This window comes from Equus caballus, chromosome 5 (genome assembly GCF_041296265.1).
Source record: "Equus caballus isolate H_3958 breed thoroughbred chromosome 5, TB-T2T, whole genome shotgun sequence".
In the NCBI taxonomy this organism is placed as follows: Eukaryota; Metazoa; Chordata; class Mammalia; order Perissodactyla; family Equidae; genus Equus; species Equus caballus.
In genome coordinates, this window is record NC_091688.1 from 45173676 (window position 1) to 45179675 (window position 6000).

A 6000-nucleotide genomic window follows, 5' to 3' on the forward strand; every position below is an offset into this window, starting at 1 on the left:
TCTGCAAATCCCTCCCGTTACACTTTCATTTATTTAACAAGCTAGGCACTGTTCTGGGAATTCAGCAGTGACAAAATCCATGACCGCATGGAGCTTATATTTTAGTGACTTTAGAATATAATACAAAATTTTTAAGTAGCCTACAAGCATGATCTGGTCCCAGGTTACCTCTCTGACTTCATTTTAGCCCATGGACCTGTTCTCTAAATATGTTCTCTAAATAAAATTAGAGTTCTGCTGGAAAGGAAGTAAGGAATGAATGGTTGTTGTTAAGAAACGTTCATACCTACATAAAAGAGTACTTACCAATGTCCCCTCCCCAGTGAGACAACCCAGGGCCTTACCTGTTACTGTGTTCAGCTTAGGGCCCTAAGCTGAACACAGCTCTAAGGATTTTGGGCTAATGTATATAGTCTTCCCCATCAATTTTGGATATGCCCCCTTGAGACGTGGCAACCTAAAACTTGTTATCTATAATATATGTAAAAAATGATGGAGAAGAACAGGGTAACTACAATGAAAAGTCTAATTCTGGAAAGGGGAGAATGGATGGAAAATAGTGCACAATTATCATTGGTCCATAGCATACATTATATCCTGCTAGGCAGGAACATGGAAGACTTCATCCCTGACAGTGGAGTGAGTTTCTTGGCCAGCCAACTGCGAACCTCCAGGTTTGTTCTCTGTAGAGATCTTCCTTAATGTTCACCATGGCTCCTGGCTCTTCCTGCTAGATGTTCTTGCTTGTCCCTTATTCTCCACCGCTATGTCACAGGTGGGCATGGGGTACAAGCTTTTTCTGGAGACCGACTACTCAACTTCAGCTGTGGTACAAGTTGGGAGCCTAAAAAGGCAATAGACTGCTAGGCTTAGGGTTTCTTTGGTAATACAGTTCCCATAAAAGCCTTTCGTTTTATTCCGTCTGCTAGTTACCACAGCCAAAGATTTTTTTCTAGTCACTAGCCAGAGGGAGGCAAATCTTCAATGGGCTAGCCTTGGGACCTACAGCCATCCCTGGAGCTAGGGGTGAAGTTGCTTCTATCTTTAAGCCCAGGAATGTTTGTGTGTGGAGCGGTCCCCATTTTAAAATCAGGATGCTATTGCCACAAGAAAGGAAAATGGAAGCTAGGTGACAAAAATAAATAATGTATACTTTCAGACATCCTTAAGCTCATGTATTCTCAACTTTTCTCTACCTCTACAGAGAAGATAGATGTTGTTCACATTGGTGATACATTTCCATGGGTACACTCACAAAATAATGTCAGTCTCTGGTAACTATCCATTAATGCCCCTTTCCTCTCCTGGAAAGCATACTGGAACGCACGTCTATCAAAGTGATGTCATTATAGATTATAACAATCTGCTCTAATTAATTTTTAAATATATCACTTGCAAATTTTGATACTTTATTATTATTAACAAATTTCTTATGACTTACTTTGTAATTGATTGTAACACATCAAGTGTCTCACAACCATTGTTATACACCTATTGGGGGAAGGGTTTTATGTTTGGCACCCCAAGCACTCCTTAGTTACATCTTGTTTTGATCTCGGTGCAAAATTGACCTTCCTTGTTTGAGTACACGTTGCCAGGTGACAGAGAGAAGCACGCAGGAAAATGGCGGATGTCTACTGGGATCAAATATTTCCAGTGAATAATGCACCAAGCAGATAATCTATACAGAAAGTATTAGAAATAATGTATGTTTTCAATTTAGAACATCCTTCTTTTTCCCAGTCATTCAAGAATCACTTTTTATTTTCTTTCTTCAGAAAGTGTACAGTGGATAATTTTAATATAAAGTTAATTGATTTTATAGTCTTCTATACTCTATTAATGGTATTCTTCATCTCACTTTTGTATATTTCTTGGGCAGAAGGGTCAGTAACAAGTGAGCTATTTTAACTATGGAAATAATGTCTGTTATTAAATTCCAAGCACCAAGTTAATCACTTGCATAAATTAACAGAGAATAAAACTAGCATCATTATCATCCTAAAATTCAGAGTCCTTTTCTTTAAGAGTAAGTAAGATAGTTCCTCAGAGAAACTTGAAGCAGCTAACTTTCAGGGTTCATGAGGCTAAGAGATGGTGACTTTAAAACCTAGAAAAGGCTCTAGACTTCCTCATTCTGCTTTCATTTCCCTTTTCCACATCATTCAGGAGAAGTTTCTTCATCTGTGATGTGAGGGAGGCAGCATTCTAGATAAGATTTAGCAATGCACTATTGCAGATTCCCTTGTTTGGTTTTGTTTTGCTCTTTTAAAGATTGGCACCTGAGCTAACATCTATTGCCAATCTTTCTCTTTTTCTCCTTCTTCTTCTTCTCCCCAAAGCTCCCCAGTACATAGTTATATCTTCTAGTTGTAGGTCCTTCTGGTTCTGCTCCGTGGGATGCTGCCTCAGCATGGCTTGCTGAGAGGTACCATGTCCGCGCCCAGGATCTGAACCGGAGAAACCCTGGGCTGCCAAAGCAGAGTACATGAACTTAACCACTCGGTCATGGGGCCGGCCCCTTTTGTTTTTAATCTCTCTGGTTAAATAAATTTGCAACAGCAAGTGTGCCCCATTTCAAAGGAACCCACTGTGCAAAAATCTAATTTACAGCTTTGGAATGTTGCAGGATGATTTTTAATTTTATAAAATACATTAAGTGTACACAGGAATAGACTGTAATGACATGTTCCCCTAATATATTTAAATACTATATTTGTTTATAGAATTATATACCAGGGAGAGAGCAAAAGATGCAGAGAAACCTAAGGCTAAAAGCCTCAGAAGCTACTGCCAAATGGGTGATGAATCGCAAGTGAAGATAAAACATGTAGAAGATTATAATTAGGAAAATTAATCCAACAAATATTTATTCATTATTGCCTAAACATGTATTAAGCCGTAGAACAATACAAAGATGAGTAAGACAAGGTCATGTATTCTCAAGTTAGCGGGTGAGATAAAACGATCTTATGTGATACAAATAGAGACTAAGTTGAAAACCATGCAGTAAAATTTGTCTCATAAAAGTATATAGAAAGACAAGATGATGGAGTAGTCAGAGAACACTTCATGGAAAGGCAGTACTTGAGGTGGATCTTGCAAGACAGAGAGGCCAAGGAATGGAGAGAGCCATTTCAGAAAGGCACGAATGACCGAGCCATGTGGGAGGCCCACGAGACCAGCTTGATTACAGTAGAGGGTGGAAGTTAAAAAAAAAAATCTGTTCTAAATTGAATAGAATGCGCAAGGATGGGCCAGACTGTGGGGAAATGCAACAGAAAGCATTTGTAGAAAATTGCATGATAAAAAATGTGTTTTAGGAATATAATTTTGGCAGTGATGTACAGGATGAGATTGCAAAGTAGACTGGCTTGAAAGCTGTTGAAATAATTTTAATCATGTCAGTAAATATTTATTGAATACCTACTATGTCATTTGCATTATATACTGTGGAGGATACAAAGATGAGTAAGATATAAGTAAGTTCTGTACTTAAAGGGCTAACAGGTAGATTTGTATAGCAAAGATAAAAATAACTAATATTAGGTAGAAAATTAAGAGGATGATTTTTTTGTTCTCAGAATCTATGAGTCTGTTGCACGAGAGCCTCAAAGCACTGTATAGGCTCAAAAAGAGACATCAAGCTGGGGATAAAGAAAGGTTTTTTTAAGGGAGTGTCTTCTGAGATGGGCCTTGAAGGAGGAACAGGATTCCAAGAGGCAGAGTTGAGGGGAGGAAATTCCAGACAGTGGGAGGCAAAATGATACTACTAGGTATCATTTAAAACCCACTACTTTAAAACTGGGTTCAATCTGAGGTCAGCAATCAGTTCTGTCCTCTTGAACAAGTTATATAACCTCTCAGAACTTTAATTTTTCCCTTCTGTAAAATGAGGATAATAATTGTACCTACCTCATAGTGTGGTAAAGATTAAATAGTAATACATAAAGAGTATAGCACATTCATTGACATATAATTGATGTCCAACAAATGTTAGCTAGGACTGTTAAAAGCGAGTAAAAAGTGCAGAAGATGATAAGCACACATGTTCTGGAAACATGAAGAAAACTAGTTGCTTTGAGTATAAGGTTCTGTGTGAGGACAGCTGTCAGTCTCTTCGGGCTGCTATAACAAAATACCAAAATCTAGGTGGCTTATAAACAACAGAAATTTATTTCTCACAGTTCTGGAGGCTGGGACGTCCAAGATCAAGCAACTGGCAGATTCAGTGTCTGGTGAGGACCCCTTCCTGGTTCATAGCTGGCTGTCTTCAAGCTGTGTCCTCACATGGTGGGAGGGCCGAGGGAGCTCTCTGGGGTCTCTTTTACAAGGGCAATAATTCCATTCAAGGGGGCTCCACCCTGGTGACCTAATCACCTCCCACAGTCCCCTTCAAATACCATCACATTGGGGATTAGGTTTCAACATCTGAATTTTGGAGGACTCAAACATCCAGTCTATAGCAATAGTGAAGATGAAGCTGTAAAGACAGGGTGATGCTTTTCGTAAAAAATAAAATTTATTTTTTAGGGCAGTTTCAGGTTCACAGCGAAATTGAGCAGAAGGTACAGAGATTTCCCATATATCCACTGTCTTCACACACTCATAGCCTCCTCCATATCAACATCCCCCATCAAAGTGGTACATTTGTTACAGCTGCTGAACCTACTTCAACACTTCCATATCACCCAAAGTCCATAGTTTCCATTAGGGTTCACTCTTCTTGTTATACATTTTATGTGTTTAGACAAATGTATAATGACATGTATCCACCATCATAGGATCATGCAAAGTAGTTTCACTGCCCTAAAAATCCTCTGTGCACCACCTATTCATCCCTTCCTCCCTGCTAATTCCTGGCACCAACTAATCTTTTTACGGTCTCCATAGTTTTGCCTTTTCCAGAATGTCATACAGTTGGAATCATGCAATGTGTAGGCTTTTCAGTTTGGCTTCTTTCTCTTGGTAATATGCTTTCAAGTTTGCTCCATGTCTTTTCATGGCTTAATAGCTTCACTTCTTTTTAGCACCAAATAACATTCCACTGTCTGAATATACCACAGTTTTACCCATTCACCTACTGAAGGACATTTTGGTTGCTTCCAAGTTTGGGCAATTATGAATAAAGCTGCTATAAACATCCGTGTGCAGATTTTTGTGTGGACATAAGTTTTCAACTTTTTTGGGTAAATACCAAGGACCACGATTGCTGAACTGTATAGTAAAGTATGTTTAGTTTTGTAAGAAGTAGCCAAACCATCTTCCAAAGTGGTTTTATCGTTTTGCTTTCCCACCAGCAGTGAATGAGAGGTAAGCCGTGATCCTCTATATTCATCTGTTAGTCTCTCCAATTTTGAGGCTCAAAAAGCCACAGGCAGTGGTTTGCTCTGTGATCTTACTTCTCTTATGGATCTAAGAAGAGGTGTTCATTTTTCAATTTATTCAGCTTTTTACTTGCTGTTAAGATGGAGCAGCAACTTTGTAATCTCTTACATGCCAGATCGGAAACTGGAAATCTCAGGTAATGCTTTTGTTGTACAGAATCTGGAATACTGGGATAAGGACTTATTCTTAAGTTATTGGGCAATATGGAGTGATTGAAGATTTTTGAGACAGGAAATGTTATGATCAGATCTCTGTTTTAGGAAAAGAAGTGATGAGGGTTTAGCCCTGTGTAGTTCAATACAGTAGTCACTATGGTAGCGGCTGGCCACGGGCCTAACGCTGCTCATCAGGCCATGCTGAGGCGGTGTCCCACACACCACAACTAGAAGGACCCACCAGTAAAATATACAACTATGTACTCAGGGGATTTGGAGAGAAAAAGCAGGGGGGAAAAAAAAAAAAGAAGATTGGCAACAGTTGTTAGCTCAGGTGCCAATCTTAAAAAAAAGTCTATTATGTTTACAGCAGTATTTCTTGTACACTTTTCCTTGTACAAGTATAGTTTTTCAGCTACATTATGGGTAAGATAGGCTTTCGCTGGCTTGCCTAAGA